Consider the following 26,468-nt stretch of genomic DNA (forward strand, 5'->3'; position numbering starts at 1 on the left):
ACTTGGCTTACAAAATTAGCAAGAAATTATTCATTTTTAAAAACTGTGATCGTACATCCTGGCCCCACTAGGCCGTGAGGATGATGTTCCTGATTAGAGCAGCCAGGCCACAGAGAGGACCACATGGCTGGCCCCACTATGAGACATGACACCCCTCACTGACCCATGGCCCTTCAGGGACAGCACTGGAGACACAGTGTGGGAATTGTGCCTGACCTGATCCCACCACATTGAGGCAAAGCACTGGGGGAGTGCAGCGGAACAGCAAGGGAATGGAGCGGCAAGGTCCCCAGGGAATGCTGAAGGTGGACTTTGGGGCCAGGGTGTGGTGTCCAAACACAATGGACTGGAAAACACTCCTAAAGTCCAACAAACGATCCTTGAACTAACTACAAGCTTTTCTTTCTTGATGTGTTTTGTTCTTTGTCAGTGGTTTGTTGTTGTTGTTTACTGTTGTTTTGTTTTCCTCTGTCTTGTTTTTGTGCATGTTATTATCTCCGCAGGCCTGTCTAAATAAGATAGGCTGGATGAACTATCTGGAGGAAAAACAACGGAACGACAGTTCCGGGGGGGAAATGGGATAGGGGGAGGTGTGGGATAAGGAAGTGGTGTTAACAAACCCAGGGACAAGGGAACAACAAGGGATCCAAATTGGTGGTGAGGTGGGAGTGGCAGGCCTGGTAGGGAATGATCAAGGGTAAGGTAACGAAGAGGTATAGCTGTAGCCCAGGTGGGGACGGAACATGATAGTGGGACAGGAGGAAAGTCAAGGGAAATAGAGGAAAGAGCTAGAGGGCAAAGGGCATTTATAGAGGTTTAAACAAAGACATGTACATATGCAAATATATATGAGGATAGGGAAATAGATCTATGTGCCTATATTTATAGGTTTAGTATTAAGGTGGCGGAAGGACCTTGGGCCTCTACTCAAGCACTCCCTCGATGCGTGAATACTTTCTTCTATGAAATTGGCATTCTATAATGCTCACCCTCCCGACACAACTGCTGAAGCCAAAGCGGGTGAGCAAGCAAATGTGGCGAAGAAAGCTGATGGTGCCCGGCTATCAAAAGAGATAGTGTCTGGGGTCTTAAAGGCTTGAAGGTAAACAAGCGGCCATCTAGCTCAGAAGCAACAAAGCCCACATGGAAGAAGCACACCAGCCTGTGCGATCACGAGGTGGCAAAGGGACCAGGTATAAGGCATCATCCAAATATATATATATACACACATACCATAGTGAATGAAGGGGGAAGTGCAGAGTGGAGACCCAAGGCCCATTTGCTGGAGATCCCTTCACAGAGGGGTCTAGGGGAGGAGATGAGTCAGTCAGGGTGTGATGTGGCACTGATGAAGAATACAGCTTTCCTCCAGTTCCTAAATGCTACCCCCCCACCCCAACTACCATGATCCGAATTCTACCTTGCAAGCCTGTAATAGAGCAGAGGATGTACACTGACTGGTACATATAGGAGCTGGAGGCACAGGGACTCCAGGGCGGATGATACCTTCAGGACCAGGGGTGTGAGGGGCGATACTGGGAGGGTAGAGGGAGAGTGGGTTGGAAAGAGGGAACCAATTACAAGGATCTACATGTGACCTCCTCCCTGGGGGACAGACAACAGAAAAGGGGGTGAAGGGAGACATCAGACAGGGCAAGATATGACAAAATAATAATTTATAAATTATCAAGGGATCATGAGGGAGGGGAAAAAAGAGGACTTGATGCAAAGGGCTTAAGTGGAGAACAAATGCTTTGAAAATGATGAGGGCAAAGATTGTACAGATGTGCTTCATACAACTGATGTATGTATGGATTGTGATAAGAGTTGTATGAGTCCCTAATAAAATGTTTTAAAAAAATAAAAACTGTGCTCGTTTTCAGGTCATTACAGTTGCAGATTAGCTTCAAAAGTAATGCCACGTGGTGTCATGGCGTTTATCGAGATCCCTAGTCTCTATCAACTTTCCCCTCAAAGTCATTTGTAATATACAATCTAAATAAACACAGTATTTGTGCTGTGAAAAAGTAGCTGGTGCTAGAAACCAGCCTCTCACTTTCCAGCTACTCATAAGCCAAAAATAAAACACCGTAGACAAACGCCCTGCTAGCACGTTGATTCTGACTCACAGTGAGCCTGTATTGGGTTTCCAAGGCTGTAAATCTTTAAGGGAGCAGACAGCTTCAAGTTTCTCCAGAGGGGCAGCTGGTGTGTGAACCTCTCCAATGCTGATCGGACAGAGCCTCCAGGGCTCTTCATACATATACAAACTGTGGACCACGATTATGGCGCTTACACCCTTCGTGTGCACCCTCTGAGTTATAATAATCAATCGGGCAGAATATTGGTGAGAGGTTAAGGAAAGGAGGAGGGATGGAAACAGGAAACACTGGGAGGAAGTGGGATAAGTGATGGCATTGAAAGAATTAAAATGGACGAGCGGAAATGACACAGGGATAAACTGTGGAATGTAAAACCGATGATCTGCTCTGTAAACCTTCACCTGCTGGTGCAGTGGTTTTTTGTTGAGCTGCTAACCACAAGGCCAGCAGTTCGAGACCACCAGCCGTTCTACAGGAGAAAGGTGCACTTTCTACTCCCTTAAAGAGTTCTGATCACACTGTCCTTCAGGGTTACTGTGGATTGGAATGGACTCGATAGCAGTGAGAAATCACAATAAAGGTTAAATTCAAATTTTAGATTAGATCAAGCTATCAAGCCGAGAGTTATGCTTTTGTAATGATTACAGTCTATGTTTCCTTACCATTAAATCTCACACCGCTAATGACTAGAAAGACTGGGCAGGGAGGGGACAGCGTGTGGAAGCATATGAAACAAAACAAGTTCTTTACTAAGTAAGCACATTCAGATGATGTTTACTTATCTTAGACAATTTGTGCAAACCTTTTAATGCAATTAGCAGACTCAGTTTCATTTACAATATGAAATAAGCATTTTCTTTAAATGTGTTAGTCCAAAGCTGAATAAATAAAAAAACAGAAATGCATTTTAAATCAGCTCAAAAATTTTCTTTATCTCACATAGCACACAAAGCTATAGTACAGACAGGCATTTCTTGTGTTCCCAAAGAACAATCTAAGAATTCCACTAGTGGAAGTTCTGGTACCTCACAAAGCAAAAGGACAAAAGTATAAATTATACCCTGCCTCCTGTGAATCTGTAAAGAAACATCAATTCTCACATGAAACATTTTTATGCAATTTGATATTTAATTCACAGTCCATCATTTAAAACCAAAAAAAGCCCATTACTGCCCGGTTGTATATGACTTATAGCACAGCCTCATATAGGGTTTCCGAGGCTGTCAATCTTTGTTGGAGAAAGCTTCATCTGCTCAGAGTGGGTGGTGGCTTCAAACTGCTGACCTTATGGTGGGCAGCCCTACATGTAATCCACTATGCTATCGGAACTGCTTAGCATATTTTTTAAAGGAATACATTTTCCAGATGGGTATTCCACTCATGTTATTCGTTACTCTTAAATACATTTTTTAGGATTTAATAGAAATGTTCTATATTTTAAGTACACACACACGCTATGATACAATAGGCTTTTTAAAGTTAGGTACATGGGCAATTTACCCGTACGCTGAATGGCCCCAGAGACCTGTGCTTTTAAGCCACTTGGTACATGCTTTATAGTTCTATTTCCTTCTTTGATTCCAACCGTCAGTTCTTGCTGGTCGGGCACCCAAAGCAGGCAGCCTCTCCCATTTCTCACTCATCTCTAATCTGTGAGGAAAAAGCTGTGATGCCAGTCTACCTGGATCTCCTATTAATCTAGTGCATCCACTTTACTGAATGAGGTTGGAAAATGGCTTATTTTTAATTAATTCGGGAAACGTCACCTTAATAGTTATTGTTTATCCCATTTTAAAAGTTTGAATGATGCCAATCCATTTCTATAAATGTGTATTTTTTAAAAAAAATCCCCCCAAATCAACCAAAAGTGTTTCCAATTCTCATCAATTTCAGTATTTTATCTCTCATGTGCATCATCTTTTTAATCCTGAAAGATGATTATTTTCCACTTCTCAGTCAAAACAAGTTGCATTTCACAAAAATGAGAAATAAGGCAAGCAGTCAAACAGCAGCAAGAATAACAATGAAGTTACCATGTTGGCTAGATAAAAAATATATATAATGATAAAAGTAGCAAAGAATCACTATTCCCTAAAATGGGACCAAGGAATAAATGAGCAATTATCTCATCAGATACCTGGCCACACAGGACGTCTACACGCCAGTCATTTGCCCACTGGAAAGACCCATACCAGATAAAAATCTGAGCCAAAAGGGAAGGTATTCTGGGTACCGTCTATAAGTAATTCACTCCCTGCCATTAAGCCAATTCCTACTCATAGCAACGCTACAGGACAGGGTGGAGCTGCACCTTGGGTTCTGGAGACTAGCTCTTTATGGGAATAGAAGGTTTCCTCTTTCTCCATGAAGTGGCTGGTGGTTTTGAACTGCTGACCTTGTGATTAGCAGCCCAACACACAACCACGACTTCACAAGAGCTCCTATATAAGAAATAAGCAACTGCTAATTCTACGAGTAAAATAACCGAGTCTTGAAGAATGAAGTATAATGTGCCATTGTAATAAGTCTGCCAAGGTATCTAACTACTGTTGACCCATGAACAACTTGGGACCCCCTATAGAAGTAAAAAATCAGTTTGTAACTTCTGACTCCCCCAAGCTCACTACTGAAACCCACTTGACAGCTATGGTAGTGGGTTTGATTTGGTTGGGCATATATGGTCTCAATAGGGTGACTTCATAAGCAACCTTCTTTAAGAAAATACTTTTGACAATGAGCTAGCAAAATGAAAGTAAACACCGAGAAAGGGGGCAGATCCATAGGAGACGGCAAACAGTGGATCCCACAAAAAGGGCAAGTCCCTGAATGAGAGCTCCAAGCAGGACAGATGACCAGAGAAAAATCTCTGAGGGAAAGTGAAACACATGATAAGGAAGCTGTAATCTAATGTGTGATAATTTAAAATGTAACATCATCTCGATAAATTGATGGAAGCATAAAAGAGAATTCATCTGACTTTTTGGGATTGCACAATCGCTGCAAGCGATTTGTGAATCCTGATAGTAAACTAATCCAAACTCAAAACTCCCTGCTGTTGAGTTGATGCCACTCATCGTAACCCTGTAAGACAGGACAGAATTGCCCCTATGGGTTTCTAACTGTAGACAGAAGCAGAAAGTCCCCTCGTTCTCCTGAGGAGCGCTGGTGGTTTTTAACTGCTGACCTTGCAGATCGCAGCCAGACTCTTAACCACTATGCCACCAAGTAGGTAAAGAAAAGATCATCATTTACAGATCCACTGCATTCTTTAATTTTTATACGTTTGTTATTTTGCTAGAGAAAAAAATGTTTTAAAGAATACAAACTTTCAAAGAGTTCATTTTAGAAAAGTAGCAAAATTCAACTTTTCCCCATTATAAAGTTTTATTGGCATATAGTTCACATATCATACAATTCAATAGTTCAGTCATATCAAGAAAAATTGTATAATCACCACAATCAGTTCTAGTACATTTTCTCCTTGCTTTAAAAAAAATTTCCACAGACTTGTGCTGGGCAAGCCAATGTTTATTTATTTAAATCATTTTATCGGAGTTCTTAAAGTTATTAGAGCAATCCATAAATCGATTATATCAAGCAAACCTGTACATATGTTGTCATCATCATTTTCACAACATTTTCTTTCTACTTGAGCCCTTGATATCAGTTAATTTCCCCCCTCCCCCTCCCTCATGAACCCATAATTTATAAATTCTCCCCCCATGTCTTACATCGACCACTGTCTCCCTACACTCACTTTTCTGATGTCCATCCCCCTAGTAATGGGTTATATGTACATCATGATCAGTTCCTCCTTTCTCTCCCCCACCTTCCCCTTCCCCTCCTGGTATATCTATCCTCATTATTGGTCCTGAGGAGTTTATCTGTCCTGGATTCCCTGTGTTGCGAGATCTTATCTGTAGCAGTGTACATGCTCTGGTCTCATCAGATTTGTAAGGTAGAATTGAGAACATGATAGTGCGGGGGTTGGGGGGGGGAGCATTAAAGAACTAGAGGAAAGTTGTAAGTTTCATTGGTGCTATACTGCACCCTGATTTGTCTCTCGTGACCCTTCTGTAAGGGGATGTCCAATTGCTTACAGATGGGCTTTGCGTCTCTACTCCGGCACTCCCCTCCCATTCACATTGATATAACTTTTTCTTCTGGGTCTCTGATATCTGATGCCTGATCCCATCCATACCTCATGATTACAGAGGCTGGTGTGCTTCTTCCATGCGGGCTTCGTTGCTTCTCAGCTAGGTGGCCGCTTTCTTATCATCAAGCCTTTAAGACCCCAGACGCTAAATCTTCTGATATCCAGGCACCATCAGCTTCAGTGGAAATATTAATAGTATTTATATTCCTTTCTCTTATAGTATTTACATAACTATAACTACTGTATTTATATTCCTCTCTTTTAGGATAACTGGGCCAACCAGTAGGGTCTTGGGACTTGCAGAGAAATTCTCTCATTCTTCTTCATGCCCTATTTTTACTCTCCAGAGGTAAGAAGAAAGGACAATGAAAACTGATACCTTCCGTAATAAAGTGGAGTCCCTGAGTGGTACACTCAGGTGAAGTGCTGGGATGCTAACTAAGAGGTTGGCAATTCAAACCCACCTGAAAGGGTTCTGGAAGGAATATCTGATGGTCTACTTCTGAATAATCACAGTCATCAGAAGAAACCCTGCTGGCTGCGTTTTGACTCTGAGCTACGCTGGGTCACTGTGAGTGGGCAAGTTTTTTCCCTGGTGGGAGGAGAAGGGATGGGGAGGAAGGCAGGTGTCATTGACAAATATCTTTTATGATAAAAAAGCGCTGTTCCTGGAACCCACTGACTTCTATCTATGTTCAACCTATCCCACATTGACCCAAATAAACAAACAAACAAAATGCTGGTCATCTGAAGATCCAGAAACAACAACGATGTAATGCAGACACAAAGTCCTGAGGAATGCACCCTTGGTGCTAGGCAGTTCAAGCAAAACTTCTGACTGATCTGTGAGACCCACACAGAAGTCTCCCCACTCTGATACCTCTGGAAAGAACGGAATGAAAGTGCAGGCAACTTTAGGAAGAGTTGCCCAGGTGACTGGACGGACCCTGGAGACCACCCACGCAGGCTGGACCAGATGAGTTCTCACGAAGATAAATCAGTTTATTTACAGGCAGATGATTTTAAGAAGAAAGAAAAAATGCAGTAACATCTCATGTAACAGTGAAAAGGACAAAAATCCTTGATATGTGGAGATGAAAGATTTAAAATGTAGACTCTGTGAAAGTCCACTCTATTGGGGTTAAGAGGCTCTACTGAAGGAGCGATTCACTCAATAAGTACGGGAGGCTCGGAGATCTCCACTGACAACCTCGGAGCCACACTTGAAAGTGCTCTACCTTCAGTAGACAAGCTAGTTCATCAGCCTCTTCATGCATGTATGCCCCCACTTCCTGATCTACAGTTCTGGTTCCTTCCACCCCCCCCCTCCTATATCCCATGGCTTGCTCTCAAATTTCATTCAGGACGTTCCTTAAATGTCAACTCCTAAAACAGGTCTTCCCCAGGCCAACGTCTCGAAAATGGACATGACCTCTCATCTCATTACGCTAATCTCTTACCCTGCTTTGATTGCTTCACTGAGCCAATTGTTACCTGACAGGGGTCTTTTTTCCCCTTTAAGTGTCTGATGTGTTGTTAATGAGAATATACAAAACTCAAAAGAAACTGACACGTAAAATTGAGTGATACTGATGGCATTCTTCAGGTTATACAGCATCCTCACCCTCCTTTTCTGAGTTGGTTCTTTCTCGTTTAGGTTCCTCTCCAATCTTCCAAGTTGCTATGGTAACTTGGAGCGGCCCTAATGGCATAGTGGTTACACATTGTGTTGGTCTGCGCAAGGCTGGTAGTTTGAAACCACCGGGCACTCCTCAAGAGCAAGATGAGGCTTTCTACTCTCTTAGTTACAGTCTCAGAAATCTCCAAGGGCAGGACTACCCTGTCCTGTAAGGTCATTATGAGTCAGCATGCAAATTATAGTTAATTTGATTCCATACAGAGAGCTCTTCAAAGAGCTTAATTTTCCAGTGAGATTGTTTTTTACTAGTTAGGCTAAATAATTGTTCAGTTTAAAGGAGTCCTGGTGGCATGGTGGTGAAGGGTTAGGCTGCAAGGTCAGATGTTCAAATCCATCAGCTGCTCCAAGGAGCAAGAGGTTTTCTACTCCAGTAAAGTGTTATAGTCTTGGGAACCCCCAAAGCTCTTATGAGTCAGAATCGACTCAACAGCATTGACTGTGGAGTTTTCTTGTTCAGTTTTAAGAGGACTTTAAGGGATATTTTTGGTTTAAAGATTATTTCAGGACAATACTTCTAGGGATTTATCTGTGCTCCATGGCTACAAAAAAATTGAGTGCATAAAAATTTTAAATTCTGTTCTTCATGGCCCCCCCTGTTGATCAGGATTCCTATGTGGAGTTTTGATCAAAATGTTCGGCCATAGTTGCCAGGCACCATTCACTTCTAGTCTCATGTCTTTGGGCAGTTGTACTTGAGGCAATTAGCACGTACATCTCCCTCCTATTCCTGAATCTCTTTCGTCCACAGTTGTTCCTGAACAGACCAAAAGCTGTGCCTTGGATGACTGTGTACAAGCTTTTAAGACCACTGGCACTGCTCAACAAATTAGGAGTTGGAGCAGATGCCCTAAACGTGTTATTACGTCAATTAACTGGGATATCCCACAAAGCCATAACCATAAACCTCTAAACCAAGGAACCAAATCGCATGAAGTAGATGAAGGTTGTACATAGAAAGGTTGGAAGCTATATTTTACTTAGTAATTTATTTTAAGCTAATTTTACTTATTAATTTTTGGCCACTGTTGTACACGTGTGCAATTGATTAACAACAATTAACAAAAAATAGAATCCAAACTCACTGTTTTCGAGTCATTCCAACTCATAGGGACTCTCTAGGACAGGGTAGAAGGGCCCCTGTGAGTTTCTGAGAAAGTACTCTCTTGATGAGTAGAAAGCTCTGTTCTTCTCCCTCTCTAAGACACTATGTCATTCCTCTGCAAATGCACATATACTGAGACCTTTACAGCTGAGTTCAGGGGGGCACTGCTGACCTTCAGAAGACAAGCTGGTTCATCACCCTCTTCATCCAACTATGTTCCCACTTCCAGATCGAGTTTCCCGATGCAGGAGCAGGTAAAGCTGAGTGCCTGGCTTGTAGGAGGCTGGCTTGCAGAGTGAGGTGACCTTTGGGCACTTACCGGTGTGACAAGAGTTCTATAACACTTGCTTGAGCAGGGTAGAGGCCATGGGGCAGAGTGGCTGAGGGCCAGAGAGGGATATGCCCACTGTCATGGCTGACAAGAGGCTCTGCAATCTTCAGTGGTTGTGAACTGTTAACTTCTTTAATCATGAACAGCATCTGGGAGTTTGGTGTGACCATGGGAACAGAGGATCTAATATAGAAAAGAAGAGGAGTGCCACAGGAATGACAGGTGGTGTCAGAATAGGGTCAGGTAGAAGGTATCTTTGACCTGTCTCATAAAAAACGGCTACAGGATGGTGTGGAATTGGAGTCCCCTCAGGTTAGACAGAGGAAATCAGATGTGCCCCCACACCATTTACTCAATTACATATGACACCAGAAACACTGCACCCAACGAAAAAAAAACAAACAAAACCCAAGCTGGACTTTTTCAAATACAGTCAACATTATTCATCATTAAATTCACTACAGTGGAGTCAATTATGACTCGTTGTGACCCTACAGGACAGAGCAGAAGTACTCTGTGGAGTTTCCATGGCTATGAAACTTTCATGCTTCAAAGGGCACTTCACAAAAGTAAAAGGACAACTCACCAAATAGGCGGAAATTCTTACAGATATTTTCATGCATCTGATAAGACACTTGTACATAAATATACAATGTTTGCATCTCAACAAAAATAATAATCCAATTAAAATGATAAAGGATTCGGGTACACTTTTATCCAAAGGAGATACAAAAATGGGCAATAAATGCACAAGAAAATAAATTCAACATTATTAGTCATTAAACTCACTTCCCTTGAGTAAATTCTGACTCATGATGACCCTACAGGAGAGAAAAGAACTCGCCCACAGGGTCTCCGAGGTGATAATCTTTACAGAAGCAGACATCTTCCTCCCGAGAAGCAGCTGGTGGGTTCATATCACTGACCTTCTGTTAGCAGTCCCGTGCTTAAACCATAGGGCCACCAGGGCTTCTAGGAAAATACAAATCAAAACCACACCTATACACCACTTCATACCCACCAGGATGTCCGTAAGTAAGAGAAGAATAGCTGATCACGAGAATGGAGGGGAAGGTGGATCCTCATAAATTGGTGAAGACGTAAAGCAGTCATGTTTTGGCAGTTCGTCAAATGACTAAATGCTGTACCTTATGAAAGGGGGCTTGCAAAAGTTCATGAAAAATTTCCAATACCTTTTAATTTCACTTTTCATGAACTTTTGGAAAATATCTCGTAATTTAACTCCTAAAACCACAAACTCATGACAAGTGTATTCCAACTCAAAGCGACCCATATCGGGATTCCAAGATTGCTTACAGGAGCAGAGAGACCTATCGTTCTCTCTTGGAGTGGCTGCTGGGTTCGAACCACTGAACTCTTGGTTTAGTAAGTCATCACTTAGCTCACAGTGCCAATGAGGTCTCCTTAACTCCTCATCATCCCAAAACGAAACCATTTCTATAGAATTCCATGTTCACAGAATGATTCCTAATAGTGAACAACAACAACAACAACTCAGATGCAATCCCACAGGTGAATGAATAAACAAAACATGTTCTAGCCATACAATGCAATATTATCTAGTGATAAATAAAATGACACACTGATCCATACTACAGTATAGGTGAACCTTTGCAATTTTATACCAAGTGAAAGATGGCAGTCACAGAGACTATACACATGTTGTCTGATTCCAATATAAATGAAATGTCCAGCGATAGCAAATATACAGAGACAGCAGACAAATGGATGCCTAGGGTGGGGCTTGGGGGGAGGTGAATAGGGAGTGACTGCTAATGGGTATGGGGTCCCTTTGGGTACTGATGCTAATGTTCTGAAATTGATTGTGGTGGTGAAGGCCCAACTCTAGATATACTAAAACCCAGTAAATTGTACATTTTAAATGAGTGAATTGCATTATAGGTCCTTCATATTGTATGTAAACCGTAACTCAATAAAGCTACTAAATTTAAAGACTATCAGTTTTCAATTCTAACATGGTAGGTATTGGTAGACATCACTCACGCACACACAAAGGCTCTTGGGAGTTAGCAATCATTTTTTAAGATCTAAAGGGGTGCTGAGATCAACTGAAAAGCGTAAAGCAGACATGCTGTCAGGAACGCCATGAGCCCAAACAAACCCACTGCCATCAGGTGATTACAACTCGCAGTGGCAGGGACTTACTGGCCTCAAAACTCCAAGCTCTGTACTTCTGGAGCAGTGTTTCTTTCCTGGTTGTTTCTGTGGGCACAGCATAGCAACCATCTAAGCTACTCGTCAAACTGCTGCAAGAATTGCAGAATCGCTGTGATGAAAAGAGAGCCCCGGTTCTTCCATTAATAACCTGGGGAAGGCAGGGGCCCTTTCAGCACATTTTTAATACAGTTTTTGTGGTAAAATTAAGTGCCTCGGCAGATATTCAGGTCGGCTTATACTTGAGTATATGCAATAATCCTTTTGAATTAATAGGTGGTGAACAGAGTAATCGCAGAGTAACTTAACAAGCACTTACATTATCTCCTTCCCCCAAACTAGAGCTCATCTGCTGATTTATAGGCCAGAATAGAACTACTCTTTAGGTTGTCTGAGAATATAAATTTTTAAGGGAGCATCTTTCCCCTGTGGAGTGGCTGGCTGAGTTGAAACAGACAACCTGTGATTATCAGACAAGTAACTCACAATACAATCAGGGCTCCTAATGTTTACAGATATGCCACTAGTATTCAAAGACCAACACAATCAGGCAGACAGTTTCTGCTGAACTTCTAGACTATGACAGACCAAGAAGAAAGTTCTGGTAATCTACTGAAAGTATGCCAATGAACAGCAAGAGAATACTGTCTGACAGTGCTGGAAGATGCTCAAAATCCATAGTGGCTACAGTAACAATATGCAGCACACCAGAGATCATGAAGATGCTGCAGGACCTGGCAATATTCCACTCTGCTATGCATGGGGTCAGCATTAGTTGGGAAAGGATTCTATGACAGCTACAATAATCTATCTTTAGAAAGGATGAAAGCTTTATTTCATATTACAGGTGCAAAACAGGCTTAAAACACCAACATATGGTTGGATTACACACAGCACAATTTGACAAAATCCCACAGCAATCAGACAACCGCAAACAATAGAGATGACTAATAACAGCTACTTTCTAATTTATGTAAAGGGTGGTTGGAAAGTTAAAGGGCAGGAAGCCCATTCAAAAGAAGACTGAGAAAAGACTGCCATTTGGGGGAAATAAGGCATGCCAACTGAAATGGAGATCACCTCTTGGATCATAGTTGGTCTAGAGGTCTGGTACTGGCTGCATGTGAATGGAATGTAGGGCAATTAACACAAACTGTAAAGATGGTACTTTACAGAGGACATTTGTTTAAATACGGACACCTGTACTCTTCATTAAGCAAACATTTTTCCCCCAAGAGGATTTTAAACATGAGGGCACATTGACTTTTAGTCTTAATGCGCATTATGCCACTGGCTTGCACGGATTTGTAAGTGCACTGAGATTTTTTTTTTTTTTTTTGAATCCCAGAGTATCTTTCCCTACTGAGGGTCAAGAGAGCAAAAGCAATCTGAAATCGGCCAAACTTGACCCTCAGATTGTGGGGTGATGTTTTGCTCCAGCTACAGGGCTTTTCTCATGTGGAAGCAGGCTGGTGAAGCTAATTATACAACAAGCCCATGATTTACATCTATGTCACTGACCAAACCAAAATTGGGAGATGTCAAATAATAATACTTTCAGCCTTTAGATGAGAAATATTACAATATTTTCAAGTTGGTTTCTTTAGGGTGGGAAGCAGCCGTGGGAAGTTAAGATATAAAAACTTCAGTCAAGCTGGAAGAAAAATTACTTAAATATACTGTATGATCTAGGAAGGAGCTTTGGAGGCATAACTGGTTTTATGTTGGACTGCTAACTGCAGGGTTAGAGGTTCAAACCTACTAGCTGGTCTGTAGGAGAAAGATGAAGCTCCCTATAAAGATTTCCAGACTTGGAAATCCAAAGGGCAGTTCTATACTGTTTTGTAGGGTTCCTATGAATGAGGATAAATTCAATGGCAGCGAGTTTGGAGGTTTTTAGTTTTTAATAAAAAATATGCTCTCGTAAGGAGCCTCGGTGGCATTGCTAGGTTAGGTGTTGAACTATCCTCAAGGTTCAAACCCACCAGGGACTATGAAGGAGAAAGATAGGGCTGTCTGCTTCCATAGAGATCTGCAGTGTCCGAAACATTGTATAGGGTGCCTGAGTCAGAACAAACTCAATGGCAGTGGGTTTTGTTATATGAACTAGTATTTATGAAGACTTCTCAGAAAATACACAACCCATCTAAAGCAGTGAGCTTAAATGCAGAAATGAAAAAGATACACAAATATCCACTTCAAAAGACCAATGAGAGAACAAAGACCATGAAGTGTTGGCATTCAAGCTTATAGGAAACAAATGTAAGCTGTAGGCAATGACTAATTGAATTAAATTCTGGACAAGATGCATTTGTGTAAATGCACCTGTCTAACAGTATACTTTTAAAAGTATAACATGTACTTATATAGGAAGCAAGATTGAATTCGATACAATTTAATTAAATGTTTAGTTTATTTTCCCATGTGCATATTAGTACACATTGTCAGCATTCATAAGTGATTTTTAAAAAAAGATTATTATTATATTGAGAGGATTAAATATGTTCCTCTCCTTTACACAGTCACCTGGGTTATCTAAAGTCATAAGTAATACATTTCACCTCTGTATACAGGTGTGGCTATAAAGACAGAGCACTGACTCTGTGCCTGGGAGCTAAGAGCATGATTGAAAAGTTCATTTCCATTTACAATCAAACCTCTTGGACTCAACGAATGCCCAACATGTTTAAAATAGACTATGGGCAGTCTTAGACCATGGACAGTCCTGAGGGGACCCTAGTGACATAGTGATTAAGAACTGGACTGCTCGCTGCAAGGTCAGCAGTTCGAAACCATCAGCTGCTCTGAGGAAGAAAGATGGGGCTTTCTACTCCCTTAAAGAGTTAGTCTTGGAAACTCACAGGGCAGCTCTACCCTGTCATGTAGGGTCGTTAGGAGTCAGAATTGACTCCATGGCAGTGAGTTTGTTTTTTCCAGTCTTAAGGACAGTCTTAGTGAAAATTTCTAATTCGAATAGCAACAATCTATTACAAACCCATCAGGCCTCAAGTGCTTATTATTACAGCATTTTCAAAAATGAAAAAATAAATAAAACTGTTATCAACTCACTGCTTAATTTCTGAGGACTGAAAAAAATGAATAATAACGCATCTGGGTATAATTAAATATTGTAAAAGGTCGGTAAGGAGCTCAGATGGTTAAGTGCTTGGCTGCTCATCAAAAGGCTGGAACCTACTAGTTGCTCAGCGGGAGAAATGACCTGGTGATTGTTTCCATCAAGGCTTAAAAGCTCCAATGAGGCAACTCTACTCTGTCTCCTAGGGCTGCTGTCAGCTGGAGCTGAGTCTGAAACACACAAAAATACCTCTTTGATTTCTTGAAAGGCAGAGGCCTTCTACATCCTATATGGGAAGGTTTGCTTCAATTTTCTTCAATATTCTGCTCCAGCTGCCAACTGAGGCCCCCATAGAGGAGCTCCTGGCTCTATTGGGACACACATCATCTACTTCAGCTCCTTACATGGCATAAGGTGCATCTGCCTTGAACCCTGGCTGGGGTATGACTACTAGAAAGGTTTCATTCTAACACTGTTTTGTGAGAACATTAAATTTATCTGACTGTAAAAACGCCAAGGACACCTTTGTGTGAGAAGTTCCAGTACATGAGTATTTTCCAGAGCAGCTGGGAGGGAGAAAGAACAGTGCATCTGGTATGTTTCACAGAAAGGAAGTGCTCAGCTGCTGATAGAGAATGACAATTTGAAAATAACAGTAGCAGCAAGATTGTAGTCAGCCAATGTTGTCCCCAATGAATTCAAAGAACTTCTTCAATCCAAATTCTATATTAGAATTCAACTGTAGCTTTGCTTGTTATATAATATGGATGACAATCTGATAAACTAGTTCATACAGCAGCTGAAAAATTTTTTTTTCAGGTATTACCAGTTTGCTACTGTGACATAGAACCTATGACCTTTACTTCAGGCAAAACATTTGAACTATATCCTACAAACCCTGTGTTTTAATGCAAAAGCAAAAATAACTTTTTCTAAACTTCACCACCATCTTTCCACTTGTCTTGTGCTTCAAAACATGACTAACTGTAAATTGCACTTAAGTTACTATGTAAGATATTCCCATAGGGCTCTTCATTAAGAGAGCTTGTTCTCGAGATGCAAGGCTATCCAGTGTGTGAATAACAAATTCATTCAGGGATAACATGAAAACAAGTTGTTGTTACTTGCCATGGAGTAGACTCCAACTCACGGTCACCTCCTATCAATATTAACAACAGTCAATCAAACCCACCAGGTGTCCTGTGCACTGCACCGGGGGCTTTATCCCAAATCCTCACATTCCCAGGAGTTCAGCACTATCATTCCTGTTTTACAGAGTAAACAGTTCTACGGCTCATTCTCGTCAGCCCTTCCTTTTTGCACATACACACACAAGAGAAACCTAAAAACACACAAACTACCTGCTGCATGCAGTTTTGGGAAACATGCTGGGCCAAGTATGCTATAGATATTTATGGTGGGATTTAGGGAGCTTACTCTTCCAGGTATATTTCTTTCTTTTACACAATTTAACACTACCCATGGGTCTAGCTCAATTCTGCATCTAGACTATGTTAGTTAGGAAACATCATAAGCTTTTCAGATCTGAAGAAATGGCACAACCCTTGGTCAAAGCTCAGCTATTTCTTCAGAACTCGTTTTACTCTGGCAACTAATCTCAGAAATGGTCTAGAAGTTTAGTTTTGATTATAGACATATCTTATATACAGATGATAAATTACAGCATTGAGGCACATTTTCCCAGGTTAAAAAAAAAAAAAAAAGCAAAGAGCAGTATTTGGAGAGATTCCCCACTCAATCAAAATGTGACAGTGAAAACTGAAGAGCCCCAAAGGAGCCCCAACCTGCTGTTTGCCCCATATCCCATTTTGATATACTGCATTTTCCAATCATGTGGATCTTACTGCTTCAAGTGCCAAATTCCAATTTGAGTTTACATCTTTTCATTACTCAAAAGTTCTTGTAACCTATAATATTTTATGCACAAAGCAAATGCCTTCTTCAGTTATAATTAGTGGAACTATAACCCTGGATGTAACTGATCTTATGTATAAGCACACACATCAGGGACTTCAAAGAGTTCGTGGGAAAGAAATGCCATTTTTCCATCCCATTTTTCGATGAACTTTTTGAAGCCCTTCATCCTCCACCCATGAACAATTGTATGGGCAATATCGTCATACTACTTACTAAAACTTAATGTGGAAAGCACCCCTTATTTATTGGGTTGGTTTGTTAACCCGGCACAATTATACCTGGGGCAGGATAGCCTCATCACGAAGTTTCTTTTTACAAAAGCAAGTTCGGAAAGCAGAAGCACTCATTTTGCCCTTCACCAGCACAACCAGCAAAACCCCTGAAAACGCAACCCAACCCAACCCAAAAGCTTCCAACACACGAGGCTGGGGATGTGGGGTGGGGGAGGGCAGTCGGAGGCTCAACTACCACGCGATCCCCAGGGTCGGTGACACTGACAGTCATTCAAACTTTCTTTTCCCTTTTCCCACTGTGTTTTCCTGACAGCACAGCCAAGGTGGGTCGCGATTTGGCAGACTGGTGGGCGCGCAGGCTTCCTTCCGGAGGAGAGGCAGCCGGTCGCAGCGCACAGCCTCCCCAGCGCCAGTCGGGAGCCGCGGTGGTGGGGTGGGCCGGGGAGCCCGGGGCACCGATGCCAGGCCCCGGGGAGAGCGGGAGCGCGCACGGCACCCGCCCCTGGCAGGCCTGCCGTGGTGGCTTCCGAGTCCCTGGGGTTGCTGGAGCAGCAGCAGCAGCCGCCACGGCAGGGACACGGGTACCGTTCCCCTGCCTCCGCGGCTAGGCCTCGAGGGGTTTGCTGTACACATGGCCCCCGGATGAGGGCGGTGGGCATGAGGTAGCTGCTGCAACCGCAGCCGCGGGCGAGGCGAGGCGAGGCGTGCCGGGCTCTCGTGGCAGCCGACCTCCGGCGGGCTGGCAGCAGCAGGTCCTCGGCGGGGCCCGACCGGCGCGCCGGCAGCTCGGCGGGGAAGGCCACTTTCTCACACACATCCCGCCCCGCTCTGCCTCCTCCTCCGTTAGCGCTACCGGTTGGCGGGCGGGGGAGGGGAGCGAGGCGCGTGATTCCCGGGACATGGGGGAAGCGGGGGGGGGGCATCGCTTACCCGCGTAACTGAGGAGGAGAAGGCGGTTGGACTGCGGCGCGGCGGGGCGACGGCAGGCTGGCGGGGTGCGAGTAAGAGTCTGACGATAGGGAATTAACCCCATCACCAGCCCGGACACCGGCTCCAGCGGCCGCCACGGCTGGCAGAATCCCGCCCCTTCCCACCACGCACTAGCCCCGCCTCCCCGTTCTCTTCGCGGGGAATCCGACTAATCATAGGCTGCACTCGAAGTTAGTGACAGCCAGCTTGCCCTATCACTCCTTAAGAAATGCCGTTTGCTCCGCCCCTTTATCATTGCCAGGAGAAAAAGAACCAATCGATGGCAAGTCACCGCCCTTGAAAGACGCAAGGGAGAACCAATGCTGAAACGAGGACAGCCATTTTGCCCGCTTTTAAAAGGAACACCTTTCCCTCGAGTTGGAACCTGCTATGGAGGAGTTTCAGGAGTGCTTACTGAGCTGGAAGTACTCAAGAGAAAACCATATTTATTTAGGGCGTACAACTACTGTTTTGGGCTAACAGTTCATTTGTGGGGAGTAAGGAATGTTGCCTGGCCCCTTCTCTTAGCATTGACGGGTTCTAAGCTGTACACCTGATTTCTCCAGTCTCTGGCGGAGGGCAGAATGAGCGCTCGCTTCGACCGGGAGCGGACTACAGTTCCCAATGTGCTTTGCGTCGGCGCTCTCGCTCACGTACTTCTCGCGGGGCGTGACGGGAATAGTAGTTCGCGGGAAGTCCATGTCGTTTCCGGAGTCAATGGGGCAAACTTTTGCTTGATTTGAGGTGGGGAAGTAGTTGTCTCCCAGACCGTGGTGAACCCTTTTCACAACCCCGCAGGGAATAAAAGGAGTGGTCAGAAGACTTCAGGACATCGGAGGATGAGCTCTCCGGCTTTCACTGTGTCCCTTTACGTCACTTCCGCTTAGGTGTGGGCACGCCCCAAACTTGTGGCGCGAGTTGGAAAGCGTGCCGCGGATATACCAGGTGTGACCATTTGGGAGCTGCGTGGCGGGCGAGTGGGTACTTCTTGCGTGGGACCTCGGACAGATTTAGAAAGAGCGGCGTTAAGAAAAGAGTGGGTAAAGAATGGGTGACGTCGGTGGGGGTAATTAGATTAGCATCTACTTAGTGTCACTTTTCAACGCCTGTATTTCAGTCCTGGGGTCCTGTTTTCCTTGACCTGCACACTAATAGAGTGCACCAACTATTTTTATTGGGAGGAGTTCTGGTGATGGGTTAGTGAAAGTCGTTGAGCTGTTAACCGAAAGCATGTTCAAACATGCTCCCGCCGGGCGTGGGGGAGAGGTGAGGCAGTTTGTCGCTACAATTGTAGCGCCTTGAAAACACCTCCTGGGACAGTCTGCCCGATGAGTCAGAATGGACTTGGCAATGGGGTTGGCTTCATTTGTGGATATCCCTGATGTGTTTAGCATCTGTGCATGAGACGGGGTTTTTCATCATCAGTTTGACGATGAAGAACGGGCTGACTGGGAAGCCCTACGTTAATATGCTCCACTTGGAGAAACACACTTCCTGTGGCTGCTTTGAAAGGGGAAAGTCCCAGAGAGGGCCCTGGGGGTAGAGGGAAGCTACTTGCTGCTGAGACTCTGCAATGGCTCCCTCACCATTCTTGAGGAGTGCATTCACCATGCATTTCAGTGTATTGCATGGATCGTGTACTATCCATGATATACTGATGAATAAGGCTGTCATTACAAATACTTTCCCGCCCTTAGCCTTATTTTAGTTCATCGGAGTCTGGGATTCACTCATTGGGGATGCAAGGTTGACTATGTTCCTGTTGACTTGGCTCATTGAGTAAAGGAGATGGAGAAGCTATTTTTGATCCTGTGCTCTCCTAGGGTAAAAAAAATAGTCAATTAGTGGTGAGGAGGACACGGTTTTGTTGTGTTTTCTGCAAGCCAGGGGTTGGGTACTTTGAATACATGTTCCTTGCTCCAGCCTGTGGTATTGTTTTCTGCAGCTGTTTAAAATTGGGGGAAAAATGCCTCTGGGCAGTCAGATATGAAATTTAAGGCTGACACCCCTGATTAGTAAATTTTGGAGCATCAATTTCACATCCAGGTCTGTTTGATTATTCAACTGGCCACCACTGCTCTTCCTGCTTTTCCAGTGTGTTCCACACATAAATAGAGGGAGAGGCAAAATTTCATCCCAGGGTTCTGGGTTCAGTGGTGGCAACTAACTCCCTCTTTTGAGCCAACCTTTCCTTGTACTTAATAGATGCTACTGGTGTATTTAAAGCACTCACTGACTCTCTGCCACCAATCAATTCTGACTTGTAGCGACCCTGTAGGACAGGGTAGAATGGCCCCTGTGAGTGTCCAAGACTGTAACTTTTTATGGGAGTAGGAAGCCCAGACTTTCTCCTTCAGAGTAGCTGATGGTTTCAAACTGCTGACCTTGAGGATGGCAGCCTGACTCATAACCACTAAACCAAAAGGGTTTCCTACAGTCTAACTATGGAGTCTCACAATTTAGTAATAGAGTTAACTTAGTTACTTAGTGTGCTGTAATAGTGGTGATGTCATGGGAATTTCATAAACAGGTAGCTTTGAAGAACAGAAATTGGTTTCCTCCCCTGGAGGCCAAAAAACCAAATCAAGGTCCTGGCCTTGTGGATTTCTTTGTAGTAACATCCCTTGCATTCCTTGTGTCCTTGATTTGCAGACATCTGACCTGGTGTCTCTCACCCCTCAAGCCCTCAGAGACCCTCTTAAGAACTGAATGGCTTAATATATGATGAACACTTAAGAACCTACCATAGAGACCTTTGGAGTTTATTCCTCAAAACCTACTGAAGTCCTAGCATATATTGTAATAGGACCTGAGTAAGAATTAATACGAGGGTTGATTTTCCCATTTCAGCTAAAAAGATCTTGAAAATATGCATTGCATTCAATATGTAGGTCGCTTTTGGGAATATTGTCATCTTAACAGTATTTGTCCAAACCATGAACATGAGGTTTCTTTCCCATTTAATAAGGTCTTTAATTTTTATCAGCAGTTGCTTTTAGTTTTTCATGTACACGATGCTCACCTGGGTTAAATTTACTCAGGTCTTCTATATATTATTGTAAAAGGAATTGTCTTAATTTTCTTTTTGTGTTGTTCATTGTTAGTATATAAAAATTCAAATAGTATTTTTATTTTTAAATTCTTTGAAGAAACGTTGGAGGTGAGTTAGCTGAAGGTTTACAGATCATCAATTTTATATTCAACAACCCCTACACATTTTGCTTCAATTCATCCTGGTTGCATCTCCTCTCTTCAATGTGCTATCACATCACCCACTTCCCTGTTTCCTGTTTTCATTTCTCCTTCTTTCAGAACCCTCTTTACTTTGTTCTTGAGTAGTGCTGCCCTTTTCATCTTAAATGGTTGATTATGCTCACACAGGAGTGAGTTCAGTGCCAGACCTGAAGGGTGAAGAAAGGTCATAATGTTGGGGGTCCTACCAGCCTAAGCAACCAGTAGGCCTGGGTGGTGTTGATTTTGATCTTTGCTCAAAATGTTTATTTCATTCTATCTAGGGCCTTTGTGTGTATGTGTGTCTTGTAGGGTTTTTTTTTTTTTTTTCTGTTTTCAGAGCACTAGGGGTATAGCTGAGTATCATTTCTTTCTAGTCTCAGCTTTGTGGAGATTGATATATGCATGTATCCAATGGACTAAATATTTCCATATGTCTTTCAATTTCATCACTTTTTTTTTCTCTAGGATGGGAGGTTCAGGGAAACCGATAGATAGTTGTGCCTTAGATGCTGTTCATGAAAGACCCAAGTTGCTATTCACCAAAGTAGTATATTTATAGAACTGTGCTTTGCCAATTGGCTTGAGAAGTGATGGTCCTGATCCTGCTGGGAGCATCAACTCATTCCTGTCCTGTGTTTGGTTATATCTAAGAAGCCTTCTTAACTTTGTCTCCTGTGTGCTTCACTATATTCATGGATATATTTGCTGCCAAGGTAAACACACATATATAGGCCACCCTCTGTCAAACCTATATGCATAGATATACTCCCCCTCCCCCTCCCCCAGCATGTCTGTCTAGGCATCTATTTACAGAGCAACACTTGCAGGAGTGTGAATGTAATATGATTTATCTCTGTTGTCTTTAGCCCATGCAAGTGTCTTCCCCTGCATCTGCTGTTTCCTTGCCAATCTCTCGAATATATTGCCTTCCCCTTCACCCAGGTTAATACTATCTAACCTCTCTCCAGGGAATTCCCCTCCCACCTTTTCTTTCCCACACTGGTAACCGTCAAAGAATGTTTCTTTTAGTATGACAACATTTTCTTGACTTTTTACAATAGTGCTCTTACGTACCTTTTGCCCATTTGTGATAGACTATTTCACTCAACAAAATGTCCTCCAAGTCCATCCATGTTATGACACACTTTGTAGATTTGTAGAGGAAAGCAACTGATACTATTATCGCAACCAACCAATGTTGTTAAATGTATTAATTTATAGTTGTGTGTGTGTGTATTCTCTAGCTTTGCTTATAGGCAGAATCATGTCATCTACCTACAGTGATCATTTTACCTCTTTTATGATTTTAATACCTTTTATTTTACTGCTTTATGTGTATCTTTTATCACAAACATAATTCGTAATTTAAACTACTGGTATCTTCTGTTGAGTCCCTTCTGACTTTTGCTCATGCCACGTTTATTATGCTACGTGCCCTTCTGTTTCTAGTGTGGCTGATATTTACATCATGAAAGGGTATTGGATTTCCTCAAAAGTTTGAGATGATACGTATTTGTTTGTTGCCTATCAATGTGATTTATTACCTTGATGATTATATGGAACTACATTGCTAAATCTGAGGATTTTGCTCTATAATCTTTTCAATGTGCTTTGGGGTTAGGTTTGTTGGCATGTTGTATATTTCTGCATCTATGCTCATAAGGCTGTTGGTCTGTAGCTTTCCTCTTGTGAAATATCGTTGTTTGGGTAGCCATTCCATTCAGATAGAGTTGAAACAATGGCCAGCATAGTATTGGGTCCTCAGTGAGCTTTCTGTAGGATTAAGATTTAAACAAACAAACAACCAACCAACAAACAAAAAAGCCCCCTCAATTTTTGGAGGACAAAGTCCTTAGAACTGGAAAACCACACCAGGAGCACTTGTTGCCATCCCATGAGTGCCTGCCTTCATGCGTGGACATGCAGGACAGTAGTGATGCGCCAAAGCAGCACTGTGTACAGTCTCCTTCATCAAACCTGCCCTCCTCCACGTTGCAAGTGTGCAGTTAGACTCTAGTATTCCAGAACAGTGGGTTCTGACCATTTTTTCCAGCTCAGTGATTGTTTCTCTGGAAGGATCAGTTCCTAGAGGTTCTTACCATGCTGTCTGTTAGGGCAACTTAGGATCTGCTAATATTTACCTCTGTAGGTAGAGTCCACACAAACCTTTCCTTGTTTAAGTCATTTTTCTGTTTTTCAAAAATATTAAGCTCTCAACTCAGGTCTTTTGTATGAATATTCTCTATCTGGAATGCTTCGGTTCCAATCTTGAACCAAGCTGACTTTTATATCATTTGGACCTCCACAAGAAGCATTTTCGTGTTACCTAAATTAAAAGGAGCATCATCGTCTTCAGTTCCTTCATAATCCATTATTAATCTGTTCTTAGTCATCTAGAAGATCTAATTGCTTGCTTATGCTTATTGTCCCTTTTCAAGAAAGCAAGCCCTGAGATGATCTGAGTTTTGTTTCTCTAGATCATAGCATGTAGTATCTATTTCTTTCTTTTTTTTTATGTACAAGAAGGAGCTTTATATCAAGAAGTCAACGAGGAGCTGATAACAAGGGATCAAGTAGAAAAATGTTTTGAGACTGAAGGTGGCAACAGATGTGCAAATGTTCTCAACACAATAGATGTTTGTGTGGATTGTGATTCTATTTCTTATTGCTAAGTATTTCTTGAGATTCTTTTGGACACAGGCATTTATTTACTTTTGAAATCGGGATAAATGATATCTTAAATCCATTTTATGATAAATTATAAATCCTAGCCTCCGTTCCTATGGCATAGTCCCATTCTGGAGTGAGTTGCCTCTACGTTATTCAGACAGAACTAGATTTCGATATATTTTGAGCTGCTGCCTTGGTAGGAGATGGGGCTTGGATCCCTTTGGGGTATCATCTGTGTTCACATATAGGAATGTTTGGGCAGAGTTCTCTTGGTCTGCATTGTTTTTCTGATTCATCTTTGACCTCTAGTTCTTGTGATTTGAGATAGCAGCCTATCATCTGACTTTATTTACCAACTTCCCCAGCCTTGTGAGTCAACCGCCTGTTGTCTGAGCTGCTCATTTGTGTTTTGTCTGTCAGTTACTGCAACCACCTGACTGAGGACAATCCTCCAAGCTGATGTTTGGCCTAGCTTCCACAACCATTTCCTTGATGGGTTGTAAATTTTGTGATGGGTTGTAATTCTGTGAATTTTGGAATCAAATGTAGGGCAGGGGTAAGGAATACTTGCGATGACTGAGTGGTACAGTGGTTGGGAAAAGTTGGACATTTGGAACCACTGACTTCCTGCTGATTAACCTCCGCCACAAACCTGACAGACCTTTTCCAAAAGAAATCATTCGTGCAGTATGTAAACTTAAAAGGATGGTGCACACTAAATGACAGTGACCAGAAAACCATCAAGCCTTTTAATAGTACTTTTTTCTGGTAGAGTTGTAAGAATTTATATATGTGTGTGAAATTTTTTATGTCACAAAAAATTAAAATTTTCTCTGAAGTAACTAACTCAGTTGTGGAAATGTCCTAAACAAGCATAAATTATACTATGAATAGAGCTCGTTGAAAAATAATTTTAGCATTTGAGAATAAATTTCATTTATCAAATTTGAATCAATATAAAACTTATTTAACTTTTCCTAATGTTAACAGTTTCATTGACATATAATTCACATGCCATACAATTCAGTGGTTTAAACATATTAAAGAGTTGTTCAATTATCACCACAATCAATTTTAGAACATTATATTTCTTTTTATATTTATTATTATTAGCTCTCCATTTCCCCCAACCTTCCCTAACATTAGCCCTAAGAAACTATTAATCCGGTTATTTTACCTATAGATTTACCTATTAAAATTTAATTAATTTTTTACTATAGTGCCTTGGGTGAATGTTTACAGAACAAATGTTTTTCCTTTTCAGTCATACACAGTTTGTTTCAAGTGCTTTAAGATAAAGAGACCCCAAATATAATTTATGGAGAACATTTAAGTCTTAAACAGAAAAAGACAAGGTAAAGACAACAACGAATCATCTGAGTGAGGGAGACCACTGGCAGGAAGTTGTAATGATGTTCATGGATTTACAGAGAATCAGAGGCTTAACTAGGATTTAGGAAGGCAAAGAAAACTCTCAAAGATGCATGATTGGCAGCAGATCACAGTTGTTGTCCAGGCTACCATATATTCTGGTGTTTCATCCGAGTGTTTCAGCGCATTTTACATGTGGAAAAAGCCTCCGGTGCAGTGCGGGTGTTCTTCGGTCTCTGCTGATATCACCGCTCTCCTTTTCTCCTGCCCGCCAGCAGCCTCTGTGTTGTTCCTTCTGTACTGGGTAAGAACCTGCCCGCTTCTTCGTGCTGGATCCCAGTCAGATGAATGTTTGATGTGGCTGCTTTTCTGCCCCTGCTCTTCTCCAGGACTGTGATCATTGCCGGAGGTGTTACAGTTTTACCCGTGCTTGGTCACGCCCCCTTGCTCCGCCCAAGCATCGCTGAATACAAGTACCAGTATATCTCTGGTCTTGGATACACAGCCCGTTTATTTGCAGTACTTAGTCTGCTCTATTTTATTTTTTATTTTCTTATTAACCCCTCTCTGGACCCAGTGTTGACTATGCTTATGACTTTGGCCATTATTCCAGGTGGGCTTACATCTGTATTGCAGCCCCTAGATGTGTGTTTAAGCCTTTCAATGACCGTGTGCGAAAGATGTGACTTGAATGGATATCATCTGGTCAAACCCTACTGACAAAAGTTGGAAATTTGATGACTCCCGACATGTAACTGATAGCAAAGTGGGTTCATGATTGCATGGGAAGAGATTCCAGAGGACATGGTGCGACGCGCCTTCAAGAAAGGTGGCATCAGTAATGGTGTGGGTGGCAGTGAAGACGGCGCTTTGCATGAGAACGACAGCAGTGCTGGTGATGACTGTGAACTCAGTGATACTGACAATGTCTGTGCTGATAACCTCACACCTGCCCAGGCTGAAGCTCTGTTAGGACAGATGATGATGATGAGGAATCCAATTTTGGAGGATTTTAACTTGTCGCTTGGTTGCTGATTGAGCTAAGTTTTTTTGTACTTTTGAAGTTATTTTTGATGCCATATTGTTTTTGTTGACCCTCTTTTCCACTTACAGAGCTAGTTTACGGTTTTTCTTTGAAATAAATGTTCAATAACATTTAACCTACTGATGCCTCAATTAATGTAATTTTATTGGTATCTATTTTTATTTTGAAATTTACCAGTAGCTGCTGCATTTCCCGCCATAGGCTTATACTTGAGTCGATAAGTTTCCCGTTTTTTGTGGTAAAATTACATATATTCCAGTCGGCTTACACTCGAGTGTATACGGTATATATAGAAATGGGAATGGGACCACATTGGGACATCTACATTAAGCTAAGACAAAAGAGC

The 26,468-nt window shown here is 42.3% G+C and overlaps 2 protein-coding genes across 5 annotated transcripts in view; one reads left to right on the forward strand and one right to left on the reverse strand.

Annotated features, from left to right (window-relative positions):
• The window catches only part of R3HDM1 (R3H domain containing 1), a 197,251-nt gene extending 179,328 nt beyond the window's left edge, over positions 1-17,923 (reverse strand). For both annotated transcript variants that reach the window (XM_075530052.1, XM_075530050.1), the window contains exon 1: positions 17,764-17,923. The gene's annotated coding sequence lies outside the window, so the exon portion shown is untranslated. The remainder of the gene's footprint in view (positions 1-17,763) is intronic.
• A 618-nt stretch (positions 17,924-18,541) lies between these two features.
• ZRANB3 (zinc finger RANBP2-type containing 3) overlaps positions 18,542-26,468 on the forward strand; it is a 246,177-nt gene continuing 238,250 nt past the window's right edge. For 2 of the 3 annotated variants that reach the window (XM_075530070.1, XM_075530073.1), the window contains exon 1: positions 18,742-18,838. The gene's annotated coding sequence lies outside the window, so the exon portion shown is untranslated. Of the gene's footprint in view, positions 18,839-26,468 lie in introns of all 3 variants that reach the window. The other variant, XM_075530071.1, reaches the window with a different exon arrangement.

This window comes from Tenrec ecaudatus, chromosome 13, assembly GCF_050624435.1.
Source record: "Tenrec ecaudatus isolate mTenEca1 chromosome 13, mTenEca1.hap1, whole genome shotgun sequence".
Lineage (NCBI taxonomy): Eukaryota > Metazoa > Chordata > Mammalia > Afrosoricida > Tenrecidae > Tenrec > Tenrec ecaudatus.